Source organism: Linepithema humile, chromosome 5 (assembly GCF_040581485.1).
Source record: "Linepithema humile isolate Giens D197 chromosome 5, Lhum_UNIL_v1.0, whole genome shotgun sequence".
NCBI classification, from domain to species: Eukaryota; Metazoa; Arthropoda; class Insecta; order Hymenoptera; family Formicidae; genus Linepithema; species Linepithema humile.
In genome coordinates, this window is record NC_090132.1 from 8,202,187 (window position 1) to 8,227,813 (window position 25,627).

General features: G+C 36.4%; 2 protein-coding genes across 3 annotated transcripts in view; both read left to right on the forward strand.

The window, feature by feature from the left end:
- LOC105674628 (homeotic protein ultrabithorax) overlaps positions 1-25,627 on the forward strand; it is a 176,651-nt gene that overhangs the window by 120,858 nt on the left and 30,166 nt on the right. Inside the window, exon 3 of one of the 2 annotated variants that reach the window (XM_067354821.1) lies at positions 3,690-3,728. The exons of the other annotated variant lie outside the window; for it this stretch is intronic. The gene's annotated coding sequence lies outside the window, so the exon portion shown is untranslated. The remainder of the gene's footprint in view (positions 1-3,689; positions 3,729-25,627) is intronic. 2 annotated transcript variants of the gene reach the window in all.
- Positions 7,247-25,627, forward strand: part of Antp (Antennapedia) — a 98,152-nt gene continuing 79,771 nt past the window's right edge. The window contains exon 1 of the mRNA XM_012371056.2: positions 7,247-9,236. The gene's annotated coding sequence lies outside the window, so the exon portion shown is untranslated. The remainder of the gene's footprint in view (positions 9,237-25,627) is intronic.

Below are 25,627 nucleotides of genomic sequence, written 5' to 3' on the forward strand. Positions count from 1 at the left end.
GATCACAAATTTATAGTACAGTAATTGCTATTTTACTTTTTTTGCAAGTAAAATAATTGATATAAGGGTTATCTGATCGTTCTACAGAACAAGAAAATATAGTTATTGCCATCATGTAATTCAATATATCTTGCCAAAGTTGAGCGCGTGAAACTATATACGCGTAGATTGCAAGCTCATGATTTGTAGGAGAATGTGAATCTAGACATCCGTCACGTTTAGCGGTCGTGAAGCGAGAGTCGAGTTGTAAAACACGCCGGACAAATGAGGATATACGTAGCGGAAGAAGTGTCGCTAGGTTATCGTGGTGTGGAGATTCGCGGAGGGTTACTCCACAGAGCGGGTGGCAACGGGGATGAGTGCGCGTGCCGCCAGAATCTAGATTTTATAGCGCCGTTAAGTTAACCCAACGATTTTTAAAACTCGCATGATTGCTTGCGGCAAAAATCGCGGCATTTAATGGCGCGGAAAGTAAATATGTTTTAATATCGGTTGATATCTAACTTCCAGATTGACGCAAAGAATATATACATAATATTATAACGTATTATATATCAATTTCTATATATATAGAATCAATTTCTTATATACTGATTATTAACTGTGTATTATATATATATATATATTATGTATTATATATATTATCACAAATTATATACATTTTAAATGTACATTTTAATGATACGTAAAATAATGAACAAATAATCGTACCAGAAAGTAATGGAATTTATTCCATTCGCCTAAGACTGCTCCGCATCAGCTTCATCAATGAATTGATAAAAATCCGTGCTTATAATTACAATTACGCATATAATACTAAACGAAAATCAACTATGCAAATTACTCTCAAAAATTACGAATTTGCGAATTCACAAAATGCGAATGTCAAATAAAATGCATTTTATGTCATAATTGTGAGTTATAAAACTGAGCAATAATTATAGATTGTTTAAATGTAATGTATATAATTGGAGGCTATAATGAACGAAATGTAATATATGTACTGATACTTTTTTATCTATTGCTCTCAAGAGAGACTTTTCCTCGCGTATCATATTTAAAGACTCGAATTTTTATCCGATAAAAGAAAGAACCGTTTAGTTTAACACGCGTTACGAAAACGAATCAATTAATTGTTACATAAACAATTGTTTCAATTCCATTCCTACTGATATCGCACCAAACTGCGTATTCAAAATTGTGCTTTGACAATTTGCTTTTTTGCAAAAATTGAACGATTAAATTTAATAAGAATTTACTCACCAATTGTTGTAGCCTATCTAAATACATCTTTAGTTACACCTGAAAAAAATAATATATATTTTAGTTACTGTAAATTATCATATACTTTATGTAGATTAATTATTATTACATTATCTTCATTTTAATTAAAATATAACTATATGCAATGAATTGCGTGAATAATTTATTTAAAAAATTTTAAGACTATTCTATAAATATTTTAATAAATATTTTTGAACATCTTATTAAATGATTAATAAATACAAATTGCTATTGTATATGTATAGTATGTTATCATTAAATTTTGAACGATAATACTAATGCGGAGTATTGTTTATTTGTTTGCTCTGATTGACAATGAGCACCACTGAACATTGAGCGAAAGGATAGAAAGAAAGGATAGAAAGAAAGGGAAATAATCGTAGCTCTTCATCGCTACCTCTTGTTTTGCACGGCGCTCAGCGCAAGGAACTGAGCAATACACCGTGTTAGCATTCTCGTTTCGACTTTAGGTATCATAATTAATTACATGTTTGATAATGAATAAATAATTCTACTCACTGACTAGGGTCGCAATTTGCCTAACCCGTTGCAAATTCCTTGACCGTTCCGCATGAGCTGCACCGAAGAACCATATGAATACTAGAAATTCTCACTTATAATTTATCACACGCACACTGAACGGAAGTTAACTCGCGCACTTTTTACTTTCGAAAATCACGAATTCACGTCGCGAATTTGCCATGTTGCAGGCAATGTGAAATGCAAGGAAATAAGACGTATCATGCCTCAACGCGTTCGCGCACTTAATTGTCCAATTATCATAACCCCACACATGTTCGACTCGACATTGTATACACACTCCGAAGTAGACGTACGACGATTATTTCGGCAGTCACGGATTGTCAAGTATCTAAAAATATTTATAACAACTACATTTTATCATTTAATTTCATTTCGAAATTGAAACCAAATTATCATTGAAATTTTCAACATGATTTATCTAATGAAAATACATTGCGCGTATAATATCGCAATTTATACTCACTGGGATTGTGTATCTATTTTAATTCACGATCCAGCAACTAAACGATTGACGAAACGTAACACGGCAATTTCCCGTCACTTTAATCAGCATTTCGGACAAAACTTCGCACTCATTATGCATTTTTATCGGATTAAATACGCAGAGCGTTCGCGCTTTGTGTGTCGTATGAACTCATCGGCAGGACAGCTACGCGCGCCTCGCTGCGGAACGCGGACCAAAACATGAACCAAAACAGCGGAACGTGAAGTGGAACGCGAGTGAGATGATAGACGGTAGACGTCTTTACTAAACCGCGTCTGTATTCGAGGCTAAGTCTTTACAAAGTGAAACACACTCTGTAATTAATTGCAAATTTTTGTCGGGAATGTTAATTAAAGTGACGGGATTCATCATTCGTCGCGGTTGTTTGCGTATCGATCGTATGTCGCGTACGTTTCATCGATGATCTGGGCGGCCGGCTCGCGGATAACAACAGGTTATAATTCCGGTGAATATAGTTCAAGTAGATCAAAGCGCGATATACTTCTCGTTAATGATAGCCATATTGAAAAACCGTTCGTCGAAAGTAAGTCGAGTAAATCGAGTAAAACATTGTTGTTGTGTACATGTCCGTATATGCCGATGTTTGATTCTCGAGGTCAGTTTTTGTTTGTCTCGCTCGCTCTAAGAATGAGTATGTATACAATGTCGTACGGACAGCCAAATATGTATAGCGATAATAATAAGTAATAACGACATATATGCGTGAACTTGTTATGGCACAAATGCGTTTTATCTCGCGATTGTGTTTTGTGTGCTGCGATGTAGCTAACTCGCGTTGTGAATTCATTAGTGCGGGTCGCTTTTTGCTCGGTAGTGTGTGGTATGTGTGTGTGTTTGTGCAAGGAATTCTGGAATTCATCAGTTCATGCGTGGAGCTAATGCGGATGGAAATGGCTAAGGAGGACTGTGCAGCGGGTTGAACAAACTACAATACCCTAGCTGGTGAGTATAATTATTTGTTTATGATTATTTAATTATATAGATAATTGTCACAATGCTTGGTTGCTAAGACTGAGCGTCGCTGAATGCTAAGTAAGAGATTAGGATAGAGAGCTACGATTATTTCTCTCTCTATCTCTCGTTCAGTGTTCAGTGGTGCTCAAAGTAAACATCCAAGCGATTTATTGCATTCGCATCCTCTTTCTAATAATAACACACATATATTAAAATTTACGTTTTAAGATTATTTATAGAGATTTGAAAAAATTTATTAAATATTTATTAAAATTATTATATTATTATTCACGCAATTTATTACACATTATTGTTTTAATCAAAATGGAAATAATTATTTAATGTGTAATAATTAATAAAGTGTACAACAATTAATTATTATAATGTATATTAATTTCTGCAGGTACAATTCAAGATGTGCTTAGCTAGGGTACAACAATTGGTGAGTGAATTAATTCAATATATGCGTGTGTAATTAATAAGATTAAATAAAAAATATATTTACGTACATTGATTATATTGAATATTATATTTTCAACATATTTTTTATATAAAATATTGATATAAAAAATATAAAATATGATACTATCTATTTCTTTTTGTTTATCAATATTTACTATTATTTTTTAGTTTAATATATTGTTAAGAATTTGTTGCGTTCTTTTTAGTTTTTGTATATTAACAAATTTTATATTTTAAAAAAGGCAAATTTTGTTTAAGTTTTTTACATTATTTTATTAGTTTCAAAATTATAAAATTGAAAATTTTAATTATGTCAACAATTATATATGTATAAAAGAATGTAAATTATAAAAACTTGGAATTTAGAAACTAAATTTTGATGAATATATATTTTGAAAATATAATGTGCAATATAATTTTAATATACATAAATATATTTTTTATGTAATCCTATCAGCAAATTTGATTGTTCGATATTTTTGCCAAAGTGCGAATTGTTGAAACTCAGTTTCGATTGCGCCATTTGTGCGATAAAATCCGTGGTTATTGATATAATTGCTTATTCAGCAATTTTTGTTGATATAATTGTTTTGTTTTTTCGGTGCTTCATCAAATAATTCTCTTTTTTTTTTGGGGCACTGTACAATTCGAAAGGTTTTTAAATATAATATGTTTTGCAAAAAGAAATTCTTTTGCACAGTGGCTGAAAAAGTATTTGTACTTTATGCCATCCTAACAATCTTTAGTTATTGTTTAGATGATTATTATATGTTAAATATGGTATATTTTCCATAATATATCTTTTTACTTTTATAAATATAATACACTTGCAATTATTTTAAAATAATTATCTCATATTTTGCTACTATCAAAAATATATGCAGTGATTGTCGGTCGAAGATAAGCTAGCTATTGAAATTTTTATTAAACAATTTTGAAACAAGCATAATGATGTACGATAATTATGATGCAACGTGCCCGCCACTATTATTATTTAAATATATACGTAATTGTGATATATGATATACATATACAATTACAATTATGTAAATATATTCCATATATGTCCTATCATGATTGGAGAGCTAATAACGTTTGAAACTAATGTATCACGCATTATACATTAATGCGAATTTAAGGAGTATCAATATTTTTTGTTACTTCAACAAAATAGTACAATTGTTCCTTGTGCGCGTTGGAGAAAGGAAAAAATGTTCTTTTTTTATATTATTTAATATAATATTCTACTAAAGCAAGTGCGCTTGAATACCTTTTTTATTTTGTGAATTACATTTAAAAATTTATATTCTTGAAATAATATATTGTTGGTAACATCGCAGAATTTTTCAGCAGCAAGATATTTGTGATGAAAGATTTAAAAATATATTTTTTAAATTTACTCACAGAATTTCTTTGACGCATTAGGAAAAAAAAAGCGAAATAGTATTTAACACGTACAAGTGTTTCACATATTTCAGGAACATTTACTTAAAATCTTATTAAAAGATTTCATTACATTTTTATAATTACACATGGCGGTAGCATAAGCGCGTTTGTTGTAATAGTATGAACTCTCTTTACCCCTGTAATTCTATACGTTGGAGGGTCAGAGGTGGTATCATGGGGAAGATTGCACACGACGGCGCTTTTCGTCGTGCCTCGCAGTCGTAAGTCTGAAGAGGTACAGAGAGTGGTGAGAGGGGTTGGGCTCTGAATGACGGAATTCGTGCCATGCCCGTGGATTCAGAGGCGCGGTGAATGGAGCCGGCGGAAGGGCTTTGGAAATTAAACGTCCTGTAGATGGTCTTTTTTCGCGAGTAGTAATGTATGACTGCTCCTTAGAGAAGTGGACACCTCTCTCTCTCTCTCCCTCTTCTCGTCACCGTTTCCTCTTCACCAACCCTCTTTTTCCTCTCTCCTCCCAAAGCTGAAAGAGTCGGGGGATCTGCCACGGCAGGCAGGACAATTTCCCTGTGATAAGAAAGTAGATCGGGGTGAAAGATATGTTGGAAATCTCTCATGCTGCGAATATATACCTTCTATCGCGCGTGTGTATATACATATACGATTCTATATATATATTTTGCTATATAGTCAAGACATTTTTGAAACACGAATACTACATATAAAACCGAGAATACAATAGTAAAGCTTTTTTTCATTTATTTAGCGCTGTGGAGAAATATTAAACTATTAAATTGTTTGACATTTATGGCATTATCATAATTATTATAATATCAGATTATAACGTAATTAAATATGGTCAGCGTACATATCACAATGATTATTTGTATGAAAAAGCAAAAATGTAGCATAAAAAATTAAACGATCATACGTGGAAGTAAAGCGTCAAAATATTGACAGTCTCGTGGCTATTAGCTATTATGAACGACTAGTACTGGATCAGTGCCGGTTGGCTGGCTTGCCTGCCTGTTTAGTTATTGTTTCCGCCACAGATTATAGGGATGGGGTCTTTATTGCCCTATGGCGATAATATAGGTATACTGACTCACACAGGCTCACTGCTGCAAGCTCACACACGCGTATACGTGCACATACACTCGCGTATAGGCTTGTGCGGGCTCGCACCTGTTGGCGCCTGCGATTATGGCTGCAATAACATTCCGTCAAACGGCGAATGCATACTCGCATTTCCTAACTCCACCTTAGCTCTCAGAAATGTCTCTGCAATCACGTAGCTTCGCAGTTCATTATATTAATTACACTTACGTCAGCTCGAACAGCAATTATTTTTTATCATCGTAAAAATTACAATTAATTACAATGATTAATTACAATGATTAAATTAAATGTGATGATATAGTATTATTATAATTTTCTTTATGAAATTATTTAAAGAGAATATGAAAGTTTATGAAAGTTTTTGATATATTTATTATAGCTAATTTTTAATAGTATTTGACTCTTAAAATCTATAACTGTAAGAACTTGTTAAATATATGATTCTTCTCGCTATCTAGGGAGGTAGTATAATCTCTAGGATATATCTTATCTGTCAGATTTATATTCTTTTTTACAAATATACTGTTTTATTTGTTTTGTGTATTTGCACAGTTTGCGGATTTAATATTGTCCGGCAAAACAAACACGCGAAGTAAAGGAGTCCCGGCTCCAATTCATCGATTTTACGTCTCGGCATTATTTATTGTTCAATATATCGGACTTGTCGCGCGCGATACCATTCGTTGCGTCATACGCCATAATAACGGTATCTTCTCCAAAACTGTTCATTGCTGTAGCTCGACGAAAAAAGTAGGAGCTTCCACACGCTTTAAATTCTTCAGGAAGAGCGACAAATAAATATCGGATGATGTATGCGCCGGCGGCGACTGTGCAGCGCGCGCATGGTCCACCGGGTACTTCCAGCTCTAAATTCGGTGCCGAGTTTAGGTGGGCTCGATTTAAATTTCGCCAGAAGCGGAATTGGCCGCATGGCGAAACGCAATTTCGCAGCGCGGAGTTTATTCTCGCGCGAATTCAAATTAATGGGATGTCGTGTGAATTGACTTTTCTAAATTATTCAAGTAGCGTCGAATGAGATTTCAGTAGACATCACGTTTACTGATTCATGGTATTCTTTGAACTCTGTACTGTAGTTTTCTTCGACTTTTGCAAAGTAGAATCTCGGTACACGGATTTTTCGTATTTTTCTTTTTTTCGCATTTATTACATCTTTAAACATATGATTAAAAATTAAGGAAAACCATTATAAATTATAAAAAAAATTCATAACAATACGATAAACATTTTCTTAATTGAAAAGCGGATGCAAAAATAAAAAGTATTGAGATATTGTTGAGAATATTTCGCGCGTCGATATTTCGTCACGTCTGAAATGTCTATAGTAGCCGTCAGTGTCCGTATTGTAGCGTGTCTACCACGTGGCCGCAGAGAGAATTGAGTATGTATATGTGCGGAGGAACGGCCACAAATCACCATTACTCGATGTGTATCGCGACGCTATATAATTATACCTATAACGCCAAGCACCAGGTAATGGCTCAATCCTGCATGTACATTCGATGATAACCAACCCTGAAGGTGAGCTGCTAGGTGGGGTCTTCGGTGCCCGCGAGGTTTGAACTAACCATCCTCCATTGGCTAAATGATAGTCACGTGCTTTATTACGTCATCGTGGCCATCCTTGTGAGTGTACAAAGTCAGCGGCGAAGGGAGAGAGAAACTGGTGAACGAGCAAGGAAGAACGGAGGATGGCAAAGAGGGGGAAGACACACACGCGCGCGCGCGCGCACGACAGAGACATCGAACTTATCCTTGGAGAGCGCGAGCGCGATATCGAAGAGGGATGAAAATACTGTTCGCGAGAAACGAGGACAGCTATATATCGTAGGAAGCGATATTTAAAGTGGGAGACAGAAAGGGAGAGAACTACTCCGAACGCGAGCGGTAGAAAGAAAGAGAGAAGAGAGACGCGAAAGAGACGGAATAACGCGGGAAAGAGGCAGCCAGCTTACACCCTTCGCTGTACTCCCTCCCGCCATTAACAACGCCCTTGCATATAAATCCGCCTCTTGTACGTATGGAGCCGATCATGCGTGTGTGTGTGCGGTCGTTCGTCTCCGTTCTTCCCGCGTGTCCCACGATGTCACTGTCTCTTACTAGAATCGGGTCTCTCCCTTCTGCTAACGCGTTCTCGCTTCCACGGTCCGAATTCCCCGCCTTTGCGCTGGCCGCAGGATAGCCGTGGCGCGGGGTAGAGGCGTGAGGAGAGTTAGGGGTCTCATGGAACGAAGCAAGACACAACGATAGAGTACAGTGCACGCGGAAGGGATGACGCGAATGCGAGGGACAAGGAGGAGAGACAGAGGGAGAGAGAGAGAGAGATAGAGAGAGAGAGAGAGAATGAGCTCTCTAGCTGGCGGTAGTGGGACGAAAACACGAGGAGCGAGACAGAAAGAGAGAGAGAACGGAGGCAGCGCCGCATGGCGGCACGAGGTGGGGACCATCGGGCCGTAAACCATCCGCGGTGAACATTTAACTCACGTATTGCCATCCAACAAGTTTGCTTTGGCCGGTGAAAGAGCGTCCCCGAGATCTCGGAGTCCGGCGTTGAAGGAAAAACCTCCGCGAAATCTCCGCGAAACACGCGAGGGGGTGACGAGATCCACCGCGACACACGCGGTTTTCATCCTGGTGCAAGGACAACGTTCGGACGGGCACAAAATCCGGCAAATCTATCGGACGAAGACGCGACGTACGTAATCAGCGACATAACGACCGCGAGATCAAACTCTGACGTCTATCTGCGTACACCAGCCGAACTTTCCGAACGCCGAACGTCCGCGCGAGAAAAGCGAGCCACGGGTAAATCGAGGTAATCGGATGCAGCAACCAATTTGGGAGAGCGGCTTCGAATAGGCGCTATCATGAGCTGCAAGGAACGTGCGCGGACTATCCTTCCGCAAAGACGACATCGCTATCGTTGATCTCATGCTTAGCCGCTGCGGTAAGTCGTCATGTAGTTGAACACTGTCACAGCGCGTAAAACGCAGGCCCTCTTCTTTCCGATCTCTCGTACGGTTTGTTTAGCATCCGAATACCTAATCATGTCAAAAGCTGAAGAGCTGTCAAAGTTAGAGAGATCGTCCTCCCGCCAAAACGCAGTGCACATGCTCCGTCAGCTAGAGCTGCTATAACAAGATGATTTTTTAAATCACTCGTTTTTATTCTGTCTTTCTCGCTAATTTTTAATCAGGTGTTATCGTGATATACTAGATGAAACTTGTTGTTTATATGTGCGCCGTTTCATTGATTAACCTTCTATACAAGCGCGCGTTTTTGTAACATGATAAGTGTTTTCATATCAGTCATTTTGACAGGTAATTTTTGCGATGCGCACGTTGTACTTACCCGCAGGTACGTTTCAAGGTTCGTTCATTTGCAATAAACAGTCTGCCTTCTTTATGTGTTTACAAGCGTTACATATATGCAAAGAACTCGAATCATGTCATTAGAATACATCAATCTTGTTAGGCGTCCAAATCATTATCTTTGATGCGTGTTTCACACAGTATTGATAATTATGCGAATGGGAAATTATATATCGTTTACTCTTAACGTGTTGAAGTAAAATGATATTAGCATCGTGGGAGAAATGCATGAGTTATAATCAAACGTGGCGATCGTTATTTGAAGAGAATAATATATGAAGAACATCGCCTTGTGCGCATACTATTTACATTATACTGCTAACGATTAGGACGCGTGCCAGACGGTTAATAATCATTAGGTCAAGTTTACTAGTTCATTCACTTTCGTCTAGTCTTTGCCAATATATTCAGATTTAAACCAGCCTGTACTCATCACAAAATTATCGTGTATTTAAAAGAATGATTTTACTTACCAATAATGGGTTCTCTAATTTCGACGAAAATGCAAAGATTCACTTTCGCAATTGCTATTTCTAAAAAATTATTTTATTCTCTCTCTCTCTCTCTCTCTTTCTCTCTCTCTCTCTGTTCTGACAAACCGCCGTTTACGCTTAGTGGGTGTTTTTGATTTTTCCAGAGAGGGGGAAAGGTATCTGCGCGAAAATAAAGTGAGTTTAGTATCGTGAAACCTGAGGGTAAAATAGGTAGTGTATACCGCACCGATGCCTGACGGAGGCCATAAATAAGGATCCGACGGTCGGCGCGGCTGCAGGCGGTGATAAGCGTTCCTCTACCCCCACCAGCACAACCCTTTAGACTTTCTCATGCGTCATCTTCCTCTTACCGAACATTCCCAAAACCTATCTATGCTGCACCCTATAGTTACAGAATGATATTAAACTAAAATTTAGTTAAATATGTTAAATATTTACCTCGGATAGTTTGATGAGATTGCGAAATTTATGAACGTAAGATATAGACATTCAACAATGCCTTAATCTTGCTATTAATAATAGTATAGAAAGTTTTGGAGTCTTTATTTTTCAAGTCATTATTTGAAGCTATTTAAAATTTTTCTTTCTTATTCCTTTTAAATGGTATTTATTTATTTGTTTCATTTTCATTTTCATTTTTTTAAAATTTAAATAACACGAATTTGAATTTTATCGATATATATGTATATGTTTGCGCGAATAATGCAGTCAATACGAAATAAAATTAAGATAATAAAAATTAAAGACACTTATTTGCATTTAAAGTAATGAATGCAATGTTTGTAAAATTGGCATAAAATTGCATTTCTTTTATGAGTAAAACTTTTTAAAAACTGTATTTTAAATATGTAAAAAGTTGGATCTTAACGCTTCAGAGAATTTTCATCTTTTGCAACCTCTATCTCTTTTTGTTGCATTATTAATTATAAAATTGTTTATATTATCCGATAGAGGATATTTCGTATTTGAAGTATTGTCCAAATCAATTTCTAAATTGCATATATTATAAAAAAAAACATAATATTTCCGATATTTGAGTAACACGCGGCATTCTGAGCGCTTTCTGATATGTTTCAGTGAAAACATTTGCAATAGCGTGAACAGAATTCACTAAACGGCTATTCTTCTCGATATCGGCAAAAGTATGTAGAATCGCGATTTGCTTGTCCTTGTATCGGATGAAGGGGTTTACGAACACTCGAGGTGCTCGAGCGTTTCCCGACCGTATAACGAATAGGTATAGCCAGGCTCCTTCATCCCCTACGGGCAGCACGAAGCGACCATTTCTCATATCAGTTTAGCCGACACTTTCGAGAACTTGCTCAGGGAGCCTCGGGCGTCGCGATGTCATCCGATGCCTCTTGCCCTCTTGCGTTCTTGCCCGCCTCCGGGTCTTCCATCCCTCTTCTAACTCCGCGACACCTTAGCGAGACCCTCCTTCTCCGACCCGAAGGAACCCCCTTTTGTCGTGTCTCTACTCGTGGTCCGCGATCGCCCTTTCTCGGTTTCGCAACCCCCACAGTGCCGGCCGAGTGCCCGCGGCCTGAAGATAAGTGTCGCCCGAAACTTAACAAACCTTGGATGATAAAAGAGCCCGCTAGGTCTTGAATCATTCCTGGGAAAAAAACGGCGCATGACCAAGTATCTTATCTGTAATCCATAGTTGAGTAAAAGTCGCTATAAATCGATGGATCATCTCTTTTTTATTAGAGTGTTGTGTCGCTAGAAATGAATAGGTGTGTCGAAATGATATAATTTAAGAAATTATTTACGTATGTCAGGCGCGAAAATAAAGCTATTCCTTACATTGTTTGATACTAAAACACACCTGAATTTCTTATACGAGTTTGTTCAATAATGATATTATGATAAACGTGCCATATACTGCCAGTTCAATATTTTATAGAAGAGAATGTTTACTCTGCTACAAATTATGATACATTAGCTCGCATATATGTATGTACGAATATTTATAAAATTATTCACTATTTTGATAACAAAAAGATTTTTATTAGCAGTCCAATCGAGATTTTAAATGTTTGCTTTGATATAATTATTATCATTAAATATAAGAAAATTTTTTTTTTGTTTTTGATAAATATTAATTGCGTTATTTGCTGAACTAATTTAATTAAGTACTTAATAAACTGTTTTTGCACACATTGTTTATTAAAATTTCAATATCTTCTGATTCATAACAAATAAATAGTTAATATTCTTCTACATATCTAATATAATGTTGATATGAATCCAAATAAAGCGAGAAAATAAAGAGCCTGCCTAGCCAAACGTAAAATATACATGCTGATAATAACAAAAGATTAGGAAAAATATTTACGTTTCGATCTACTGTAACATTCTCAGCGTAACTACAAATAAGAGAATAACGCTAATAAATTTAAAAATTACAGTTACAAATTATAGTTACAAATTATAGTTACAAATTTCATGAAGTAACGTAGTAAATAAAATCGCACAATTAAACTAGTTTCTTTATTAAATTAAAAAATGAATAACAAATTTTTCAACAAATGTTTTATATTAAGCATAACATGTATAATATTACAAGTTGCAATATTTACATTTGTTTAATTTTATAAATATTTGTACCATTTTTGCAATACTGGATTAAAATGCGATAATATATTGCAATATATTAATAAATTATAACAAAATTTAGATTAGAAATTTCTTTCTTTTATGTGATAGTGATAGTAAATTAATCAAAATTTAATAAACATGAATTCTTTAGTAATATTGAATTTAGTGGAATAGAGAATCTCTTGCACATCAAGTTCTATATTATACTACAGCTACCGTCGGATAGTGGCACACGCGTGACTCGTTTGAACGTGTGAAACGCGATAAATATATTTTCTCACACTTAGATACATGTTGAGAAACTTATATACGCTTTTGCTAATCACAGCACTTAACGTTGATTGCAAAGAAAAAACATAAAGTTGAGATTTTAAACGTCGTATCAACAAAATACACCATATGAGCAATTCAGATTGATAAGCAAAGTGCATACAAGAAATTTACAGTAAAAGAACATTAAATACTTATCTCTTCGAGCCATAAATTTGCTATTTTGTGCGGTACGATGAAACTGACCTTACCGTAAAATTATTCTAATTACAACAAAAGAAAATAAAATTTCTTTCTTTTCAAAATATAACGGTCCCTCGTAACCGATTGTAGAGGCGTGACGAAGATGTACAAAAGTGGAGCTCGAGCGAGGGTGCAAAAATGTTTTTGGAGCAAGGTCGAAATAGGAATTGCGTCACCTGTACAGTTTCTTTTCTACCTGGTGTATTAACGTACAAAACTGACCTTATTCGCGACCGCCCCGTAAATTAGACTAGACATAAAAAACGTCACGCAAATGAAATGAGTTTAACGGTAACGCTCCGCTCTTTTTGTGCCTGAAGGCCGCTGTCTCCAGGGCGATACCAATTTCTCGGTCCTGTCAGTGTTATTGAAATTACGAGAATTATGATTCGTGTCTGCACAAATTTGTAGTTTTAATTTACAACTTGAGTAATTCGAAAATTTTTTGCGAATTGTGAACATTACTTTTTTATCGTATATTTAATGTCACCTTAAAAACAAAAACAAAAATCTATCAAGACATAAAAGAATAATTAGAAAAAATAAAAAATGAGTGACTAATAAAATAAAATTATTGATATCTTGTTCAATTCATAACACAAATTTATTTTCGGACGCGCAGTGTATATCAGAAGTTTGAGCTGCGAGAATAATTCGATTATTTGCAGTTAAGCGTGAATATAAACTCGACTTTTGAGAAACGACACGGAATATAAAGAAATCTTTGCGCTTGCAGCGCAAAACAATGACCATGTAGAATGATGATTGTGTCATTAGTCGTTGCTCGTTGCTCGAGGCAGTTGATTTATAAGTTCAAGTCCAGACGGACAATATTTTTGTTTAAATGCTTCTTTTGGCCGAAAGTACGTGCGCGGACTGCGAGATGGGTGCGAGGTGGACATAGGTGGCTGATGATGTCACTCCCTTAGCAGGCAAAAGAGAGAAAGACAGAGACAGGTCCGTACGGCGTACCGGACATCGGTTACACGGTGCCTAGTTTAAGCTGGGTTGTTGCGATGGCACACAGAGATTACGCGTTACACCATGGAATATACTTAAGGTATCGCCAACAGTTCCTAGATACATCAAGATTGTCGAATTGCTTCTTAACGCACAAATTGCCTCACCATTAGTTCAACACTAACGTAAAATAATCGATTCGCAATTTGATAAGCGATATCTGACAATATTAAATACAATATATATATATATATAAGATTGATGTACGCGTATATTACGTATTTATAATAAGAACAAATTGGAAACACTTAGACTTTCTGATTAGAACAGTGAAATGCGGAGATAAAACGCGCGGAACAATTTGTTGCACATTAATAATGATGGAACACCATCACGATAGCATATCCGAGATGCATGCCGCGTGTTGAAGCTCATTACAGTCCTGCACGCTTATACGATATCTATTTTAAAAGTCGAATTAAGTAACGCCACACTGCGCCTAATTATAATTATTTCATTAAGGGCTTACCTGCAGACTAGAGGCGTTGAAGGAAAAAAAAACTACGCAGCGTATAAGCTTTACCGTATTTCTGATGCGTAAAATGCTGCGGGATACACGTGTGTACGTTGGAAACTTATTTTGCATATTCTTTTGCTATGTATCACTACGTGCGCGCGCGTGCTCAAGCGAAACGCGCGGTGTCTGATTAACATGAGGAACCTGAAACACCTGTGCCTTGAGAGCCCCTTATAATTATTCACTTCTTTTTTTGGTTCGTGATGTTTTCAAAATCACCTGATAAATATCTTTTCTACTTTTCGTAAAAAGGATATAATTTTATATTTGAGTATCCTAAAGATCAACAGATTTCGTAAGAAAATACAGAATAACAGAAATACACACGGAATAATTTAAAAATACTAATAAATTATCTTCTTATAACTATTGCTAATTTATTGCAACAATCATTAAGCAAAAGAAATTTCATACTAACACTTCACATTAAATTATATATTCAATTATTTAATTATAATTGCAAGATGATTTTTGAGAAAGAAAATATTAATTATGCAAATTTACAAGAGTTAAAATATAATCTCATGCATATCGTTTTATTGCATTTATGCATTTCCAAAATTATCTTGTACCGGTAATTATCCAGTGTAGCTTCAGCGTTACCGCTTCAGTATTATCACATCTAGAATTGCTCGGAAACAGTCTGCTAATTATTATTAGATCGTATAGTGATACATCACTGCGATGAGAATCATGAATTATGGATTGTTCGGATGCAATATATATGAAGTACTGGTACGCGTAACTTTTAGATTAGTGTATTATATGTGTATCTGGTAATTGTCTCTTGTTTCGAGTCATGGAGCATATGTCGCGTTGTAAATGTAACTTCACATATTTTGATTTAATATGTTCCTCTTGTTTTATAAAAAAAACCGATATATTTGGAAACACAAATCTAGCAGCAGCATGTTTCTCTAACATATTTCCTATGCAGGATGTTCTCGATCTAGCAAGCCAAATTTTATCTATGAGTTTTTCAATTATTCCGAATTGAACAAAATTTATTTAAAATTAAACGAGAGAAATTTTAATCGCTTAAAATTATCTTAAACATTATTTCGGTATTTTTATTAAGAAAGAATCGACTCTAAATCAATAAAAGTGTCTGTAAATGAACAATTAGGTATTATACTATATGGAATATTTCATATACTTTATAAGTCTTACTGCCTGTAGAAAGTTATAATTGAGAAAAATAAGTTCTTATTGGTTTAGAGAAATGCTTGAACTGTTCTACAAACAGGTACCGCTGGTACAATAATTACTCCGCTACTTGGTTGCGTATTACTTGCGGTGACCATGATAAAAGGAGAAACTGGTTTGAAGACCATGCGATAGAGCCGTTAACGATAAATCGAAATGTGCGTATTCAGAGGTAAAAGATACAGTTTACTGCCTATATATACTTTACATGCACATGTGTATGTATACGCGTATACATCTTCTCGCAACAACTATCTCGCTTCACTCGCGTCATTCGGATTTACATATCCCTATTTCAGTCTTTCGGACCAGCTTAATTAAGCGTTTAAGAGATGAAACTGAACTGGTTTTGCTATCTTCGTCTTTTTCTCATTGTTCTTTAGAACACATATTGTTATGGCGCAGCTGTGCTCCTAACTCTCTCGATTTTCAAAAATGTGCAATGGTACTTTCTAAATAGTTGAGACGTTTAAACCAAAAATTATCTTTCTGCTCTTTTACAAAGTTATTTAAAAAATGTGTCATCCCTTATTACCATTTAATGGCGGAAGAAATATAAACATTTCTAGAATGTAAAAAAAGAAAACAACGGACAATTTTAGAATCTTACATAATTGAACTGTTGAAGTAATTTCGATGGAAATTGTAGTATTTTGAAAAATGTATGAAGTGACTAAGAGAGTAGAGTCGTGAGCAATGAAATATTATTCAACCGTAATTACAATCACATTAATATACGATGCATCTGATAATTCACATAAAATCACGCGCGAATGCACTGATCATAATCATATTAATGTAATAATAACAGTTAAAAGCTTTTATCTCTTTGCATTTCTGTTCTACGCGTTCTCATTGATTTATGCGTTTCTTGTATGTGCAGTTTCCAAGCAATTTTTCATAATGTGTATTTCGAAATTAAAGAATTAATTTTTCTTCATCGCATCTAAAATAACGAATCTTTGATTTGCAAAAAAAAGGATGGAAAAAATTGTTAAATAAGTTCCGTGATTTTTCTTTACGATACAATTATGCAATAGATTAAATTTGCAAAGGCCATATGTTTTTATATTATATTACAAACGTGCGCGAAAGGGTTTACGCGGTGAATAAAATAATCAATAGACGCGTCTTCCGCTATCGGCGTTAAAAAAAGGAAAACATGGGAGGATTCGTGCAGGTGAACGAAAGGGATAAGTGGGAGTAGACGTAGAGCGGTGTAGGTGTAAAGCGAGCGTGATCGCACGGTGGATGAGCGAGAGGTACGAAGGGGGAGTGGTCATCGTGCTGAAGCCTTGTGCTGACCTATTCCTTTCTGTGCCTCCGCAGTGCATTATGGCTGCTCGGTAAGGCTCTCGGTTTTTAGCTTTCCCTGATCCATTGTAGATCAGTGTTTCTTCAACCGCCGACGCATTATTGCTTTTCCGCAAAAATCACGCGAGATCCCGTGGTGCGAATGAACGTGTGCGAAATTGCGGCCGGTCGGCCTAACAGTGGCGTCAACGGTAATATTTTACGATACCATTGGTGTCTACGCTGCATGTGTATGTGTGAACAGGAGCGTGGCGGAACGTCGGGGCTGTAAAGGAGAAACGGTGAGGTTACCGGAAAGTAGAGAGGGGACTTGTGTCGCTATGGCACAATGGGATCACTACAGCGACACTGTAAGTACCCCGAGCTTACAGACTGATCTCTTCTTACTCTTTCTCTCGCTCCTTTTTGACCCCTCTTCCCTCTCGTTCTCTCCCATTTCTTTCTTCTTCTTCCTCTTCCTCATATTCATGTTTTCGTTACATTTATATCTCTCCCTTTCATTCCTGCAACGTTTTCGTTACGCTCTCAAAGCAAGGAGAGCTTTTGCAAGCGGCTTTGCCCGGTCGACGACGATGCAGCGCTTACGGGGTATTTGTGGGATTAAGAACTCTCGCAGGACAAGGCACTGGGCCAAGCACGATGGCGCGACCAACGAAGATTTCGGGAATCTAAAGGCCGCTATGTGTCGACGAGGTATATTCCAGTCTTGCAGACGCAGCACAATTTTAGCGTTACATTCAAGTGATAACGTCGATAAATTTCGGAATACTGGTTTACAGCTGACAGATTTATTACGCTGCCGGCAAAGTGCATAACGCGAACGAAAATGCATTGCAAAATCCTTGCAAAAATAATGCGGCACGCAAAATTGTACGTGTAATAGATATACGAGCGACATTTCCGTTGCATTGTGCGAGCAATCACAGTTCGAACAAATTACAAATACGATCGTTGACACATGATGAGTCGTGGCATTTAATCGTGAAATCCTAAATCGTCTAACGCAATGAAACACAGCACAAAAACTTTCGTTGAAATATTCGGTAGGGTATCTCGTGCGAATCCCGCGTGCGCGTATTTTCAATTCCAAAACAGCGATAACAAGCGTGATAACGAGCGCAAGTGAAAAAAAAAGAACAGGTTTGCGCGATCCAAAACAGGATTTACAGTACCGGTACTCAGCCGTATATCTAGAAGGATTCTAGGAGAATATCTAAAGAGACGAACCAACCGGTTAGGTAGTTTGGCGGCCGCCATCTCGTCCTTTCGCCTCGCGTGAGAACCTGCTCGCTATATGCCCACCTTTCCACTCTCCGCGACCACTCTCTGCTTATGGGATTTTTTCGCTCTCTGTCTTTTCCTAAGACGCAGCGCGTCGTTGGTAATGGGTGGGAGAGAGGCGCTTAGAGACCGGCCTACTCCTAGCCGAAAATACTTCTCCTTCCTCATCGGGCCGTGCATTGGACGCGGCACGACGGCGAGGTGGGGGACACGGCCCTCTCACGTCACTTCTCGCCGCTCCGAAATGGTTTCGTCCTTCTTTTTACTTTCTCTTTATGACATTCTTCTGCACGGTATTTATTTCTGCGTTTTCGCGCGCGCTTCGCTTCGCTATTCGTCTTTGAGCGCGATCTCTGTTGTTTGCTGCTTCCGCACGCAAATTATTGCTCGCGAAGGTTAGCAGATTTACATGTCGGACAATGTTTCAGCGTAAATGGCCCATAGGCTCGTAGGATTACTCACGATATTCCAGGTTGACGTGAAAAGCGTGCAAATTGGAGTGCCGAAAAAGAAGACGCGTGTGATTTTTACGCGTCGCGAGCCGTGATACTGTATGTTCCACTTACATTAATAACTCATGCCGCCGGTTTTAATATTTTGCTTTAATTCACATTTTTTCCCTCTCTCGAGTAATGAAATATTCATTACAGAATTACGTCTGTTATAACTGTTTTGTATACGCAAACTAATATGCCAGACGCGAATAATGTTACGCAAGGCAACTTGTGTAAAATTGTCGCGATTTTTGTGCGTAATATAAACAAAATTATTTATATATAATTTTATTGATCTTTTCGCTTGTATATATCTCTTCTGTCAAGAGATTTATCATCTTGCGATTATTCACGCTCTATATTGCACAATTATTTAGCGAACAAAGAGACAAATCACACCGATCCAAGGCGGATAAATCGATGACGAAAGACTCGGATGCCTATTCTAGCTAAGATTTTCTAGGCTGCGCGCTAGCCAACTTTGCGGTATATATTATCATGTCTTAAGACACAGACATTTGCGTAAGAATTCTCTGAAACCGGTAGAGCAAGAACGAGCACATTGAATATGATCATATGATTAAAATCCTAGGATGATAAGGTTACGATCGCGTTGGTGTTGAATTTATTGGAAGCACTTTGATGTTTAATTGAGTGATTTATGACACTTAATTTATGCTCTGTGGCATATCTGTCCATAAAATTATATACCAGATAACCAAAAGAAAACCAGTTGAATAATTATAAAGATTGTTTCAATGTAACACTACATTTATATTAAAATTGCAGCATTACTACATCAGAAGTTTTTGGCATAACTAATTAATGAGCTTATTAAATTATGCAAGTATTAATTTGGCATGTGCGTCGGGTTATGATAAAATCTGTTTACAAAATTCTGCTATCGTTGGGCTCAATTATCCGATTTTTATTTATTCGAGAAAAATAGTGTCGGTCGACACTCTAGTTTCTAAATTCAAGATTTTTCTTATCAGCCCACGAAATTACGTGATAATCGCGGAGTAAGAAAACCATTTGACGCTGTGAACGTACCTTAAAACTGCGCGCCTCCGTTTTCTACGGTGGAAGGCATGGGAGGTACGGCGTGACGAGACTGCAAAGTAAAAGGAACCAGGCATAGAGTCACCCGCGCAAGAGGGTGACATGCTGCCGAGCCGGTTACGGGCCGCGTCGGTCGGGCCCCGACCGACCGTCGAGGCAGGTGAACATAACCCACTGCTAACAGAAACCCGGCGCGCCGTTCCGCGCCGCGCGATTGCTATAGGCGTTGCGGTGCCTGTATACCGTACTCTTATACGCGTATACGGTGTGCATGTGTGTAATTCGCGTATAATGCCGATGCGCGTGCTACGAAGGCTGCGGTTGACATTCATCTTTCCCAGTTTCCCATCAAGTTGCACCTTGACTCAAAAATTAATTCCGTCTATCATTGTAAAACCTGCAAATAATAATTTCTTTTATCAAAATTTTGCTATCGTTATAATAGATATTTTTTTAATAATTAATTTGCAAAGAAATAAGAAACGCGAGGAGCGATAAGAGATATTAAAATATAAAAAACAAGATTGTTTTAAAAAGGAGATAAAATTTATTTTAAAAGGTCATAAAAATTGTTATTTTTAATTGAATTTAATAAGTCCAGTTTTCTGTACGTAGTAGAATATTGGTACTAATATTAGAATAATTGTTTTGCAAAATTTTTATTTTATATATATATTTTAGATTGCATTGTCGAGATTATTCGCGACGCTACTTACAAGATATACGTATAATCTTTTCCATTTATAGAATCATGTATTTAGAAATTACGCACTGGAGCATTCACGTCGGAGATTGTGTGGGAACAGCGAGTACACGCGTACCGATTTCATAACGAGGATTACTTCATTCTCTTTCGTCCTTCGTAGAGCCACTGATTCTTGTAAGATCTGCAAGAAGTGTAGTTTTAAAATAACGCACGGTTCTATTGTGTAACACAAGTCCATATAAATAATTCGAAATAAGTAAGATAAATTAGAAATATATTTTTAAGAAATAATAAAATGAGAATTATATTAATAATAATTAAAACTGAGAAATTTTTATTTTAAATAAAAGAAAATAGTTTTTATAGAACTAAATTTATATACTCTAAATTCTTTCATTTTCAAAAGATATTCTTTCCGTACTCTTCATCTGTCAATCGCTCTTTCGCTAGCGTACAAGTTAAACGTTTGTGTAAATCGTGTATATTTTTTTTGTAAAACATATTGATATATAAAATTGAATAGTTTAGATTATTTTATGTAAACAAAATATTCGAGTATGTGGTATTTAATTAGATGCTAAGCGTAACAAAATACGATAGCGGAAATAGGCAAATAGCAGCTATATTAGAGGGGTGAAGGGGCGTGAAATGAAACTAATGCGGATATAAATCAACATTATTCTGCATTAGAGTAGAGTTTCTGCCGTAGGCACCTACTAGAGTTTACGCGGAGGTAAACTGTGGCCACAGGTAGATACTCCTACATTACGTGCATGTACAAACGCACACAAAGTGAACATCACAGATTCTATGTACGTACATTCATGTGTTTCGCACATGTATCGAGTCCATGCGAGTAGGTATAACCCCCTAACTTCCAGGTTACTTACCTACTTGCCACTTAGATTCCCTACCAGTGCCTACCAGACTCCACCAGTAATTCACTGTCAAGCTCACAATGCTGGATTCAAACACGGATCCTTGATAAAGGGTTCTTTATGACCCTCAATTATATCTGTATAATATTAATCAACGTCTATTCTTATTTTAAAGACATGACAAATAAGAAATTTGAGCTATTAAGAAGAGAAAAAAAGAATTCTATAGAGCACGAAATCATATAAAAGAGATCGCATTCGTCGTCAAATTAAATGAAAGCTATGTCAAGTGTGAACGTGTGTTCGTTGAATTTCTCAAGAATCAGAGGACAATCTTAGTATCACTACTATCGGCGATACGTACTATTTTCGTTCTAATCATCTAATTTGCATCCGTAGCGATTAACATAATCTGTATTCCGAATATTTATTTGGAATTAGCCGCGGCTTGCTCGTAACTCATGCGGGAATTAGTTAAGCTCAAGGATTTGGGGCTTACCAATCTCCCACCCTCTTTCACGCTTACGCTTCCACCATCACGTTATCATGCAGCCCTTCTCGTCCTTTCGTCTCCACGCAAGCTTCTATCTTTTGCCAGATCTTTCAAGGAAATGTTAAAAACGGTACAACTTAAAAATATATATTATAGAAATTTATTAAATTTATCCGTGTGATATTTTTTTTACTCTAAATACATTGTTTAATATTACTCGATATTATAAATATTTACTTGCTAAATTAAAGATTGTTAAAAAAATATTTTTGCTAATGGACATTTTAATACAATTTAGATGCATGGGAATATCTTATTTATTTCTCAAAATACAATAAATATATCGAACATATTGCAAAGACTTAATACATAAAAAATAAAATCTAAAAATTATAAGAATTTTTATAATTTTAAATTTTCACGATATCAACAATTACGAAAATAATTTCTTGCAATCATATATACACATATATAGAAGCTATTTACAGAAATAGCTCTAAAGTTTTTTCTTTCTTGCTTTTGAAACGGATGGAAGCCTTGTTACTTCGAGTCTATTTCAGCTTAAAACAGGCCCGTTCATCAGTTGACTCGTTAAAGACAAACGCGCGGTATTTGAACAGCCCATTCTGGAAGTAGCTGTCAAGATGCCAAGCGTTAATAAATATACTGTCACCACCGTTAAGAGCAGAGGCGAAATCGCGAACTTACTTTTGGACGATGTTGAAACATATCGTCAAACAATGCGTATAAGTGTATCTTTTTTATGGATCTTTAATTGTACGTTTAATTGGTCTATTCACTAATTCTGGCGGTTCTTCTTTGCTCAAAGCATACAGTGTGATGGGAAACTGTTTTTAAATGGATACAAATCCAACTTGTTCGCTCATACCTATATGCATGAAATAGTGTTGTCGTTATAGGCGATAAGTTTCAACTGTATATCGATATGCGGTCAACCAGCACGATATCTCTAGGGAAAGATGCCATACCTCATTCTTATTGCCTTTCCTCTCACCGTGCCTGAAATTCCACTTTCTTATAGATATTATTTTTTTCGCGAAATAAACTAAGATTAGACATAATAATCTAGATCGCTATAAAACGAAAATCATTGCGTTTTACAATGATGCAAAAATTGCAACATATTAAAAATTCTTTAATTCAACAATTTTACAATATATGAAAACAGTCTTATTTTTTGTAATATAATTTTAAAGTTTAACTTACCAGGCAAATAGCGGGAATATTATTTATATTTATTTATATGATAAATAATTAAAGACAATATGTCGGTATCAAAATTATTTTTTATATTGTAAAAGATAAAATCATTTTTAAATCTTGTACTTTTTTTAATCCATTGTAGATATATCGGTATTCATTAGCATACTGAAGCGATTTATATACAGAGCATTAAGTTCTTAAACATTGAATATTTTTACCAACATTAGCTAAGAATAAGCTCATCATTTTATGAGCCTAGTGAAAGGAAAGTAATTGCATGATAAAGCCATCTCACTAAAATTGTCTAAAAATAAATTTAGTATCAATGGTAGTTTCCGCGAAAACTTGCATTATAATAGTTTATTTACGAGACGTTGCGCAGCGTCGTCGCGAGTATATTTCCATAACTTTGCATACATGTATTAATAATTTATCTCGGTTTGTCTAGATAACTGCTGAGAAAAGTACGTTGCAGACGTAAATATTATTAATAAAACACACTAAATTTCAACTCCAAATTAACTTAATATTGTATATATCAATTGATGATTCATTAGACTGAAAAAAAACTAGAAACAGAATAATACAAAACGCTTGAATTAACATACATGTAAATCTTGAAACTCTAAATGAGTAATTATTTTTAAAATTAGCGAAAACAAAGTTTGCAGAAGTGTGATGATAAAAAGAATGTCGATAAATAAGTGACATAAGTGAACTATTACATACTGGTTACATTATCTTCCGACTTGATCAGATGAGTTATGCAAAATGCAGTTGAACCTTGAGGTTGCACAATGCAAGGATAAGCATGAATTTGCAATGCAAGACAACTGTCTTATCGATTCGAAATAACCGGAGATCAAGTGTCATGCACCACCATGTTACTGCCAATTCTCGAGACAGTATGAGAACAAAGGCGAAAATGGGAAATTTGACAAGGACAATAATCGAAAGCACCGAGCCTGAGAAGACGGCACAAAGGAAAAAAGGCGGAACCGAGGGAGATTTAGAGAATCGTAGTAAGGACGGAACGATGTAGTAGCGATATTATGGCGATTCATATAATAATGGGCGTGATGAACGAGTTTCGAGCTTATTCTTGGCAGCGGCTTTGCAAGGCTAGACCGGGTATCGAACGGAGAGAAAGGGGGGTGGCGATAGTCCGGGGAGGATGAAGGGTTGCATTCGAACAAGCAACAATATTAACGGCGGGGCGGTGGTGTGGGTTGTTGGCTGAACTGCACGGACCCGTAAGATCGGTAGGAGAAGTCGGGCGAGGCTGCCTATGCCGCTAGAGACTCGCGGTTGTCGGTATATATACATCCCGGGCTACGAATCAGGCTCGAACGACCAGAGCAAATATTTGGAGCCTCGCCACTAAAAACTCGGGACGAGCCAACAGACGAGTTGATTTGTTTCCCTACAACGCCGCTTTCCTCGCTTTCTTTTTTCGCCTATCTGCCCGCTACCTTCTCTCGTCTCTTCCGCTTGCCTCTTCTTTCCCCACGATGCTTACATAGCCGGGAATATTCGAGCATCTATCTGAAAATGACTCCTATAACTCAAGTTAAGTATACGCGCGCCCTCATTTGCTGTTTATCGATGTAAACCTTTTTCATCGCGAAGTCCCGACCCGCCGTTACATATTCATGCCCCCGCGTTCTTATTCTTTATGACTATTTTAAATGTGCGGCTTGCTTCAGAAACGCGCACGCATGTAATTTTATTATGTTTAATTATGTTTAGCATACCGGATGAGATGCTCTTAACTTTATAACCTAGATTATCTCCGCTATTACGAACAAATGTTTTGTACAAAGCATTTTACAATGGAATTGTGATACACACAACATATTTTTACAGTAATGTATTTTTTTGAAATACAATTCAATACTTTTTATTAGCGCAAAAATTGCAAAACAGACGGAGATAAATTCAGGGGACTCGAAAAGACCAGAATTAATTAATTGCATAACTGCGCTGTAGCTATAAATTTACTTATTTATTTTTATTAATTTTTTTAATCAGCATTATTTTTATATCCGCCATTTGTACTACGATAAAGATTCGCTTATCTTACTCGTTCCTCTCATCTCAAATTCACTCTTATGGACGCACTCAACCCTTATGCTCGTAGAGTTTTTTTAACCCCGAGATCGTA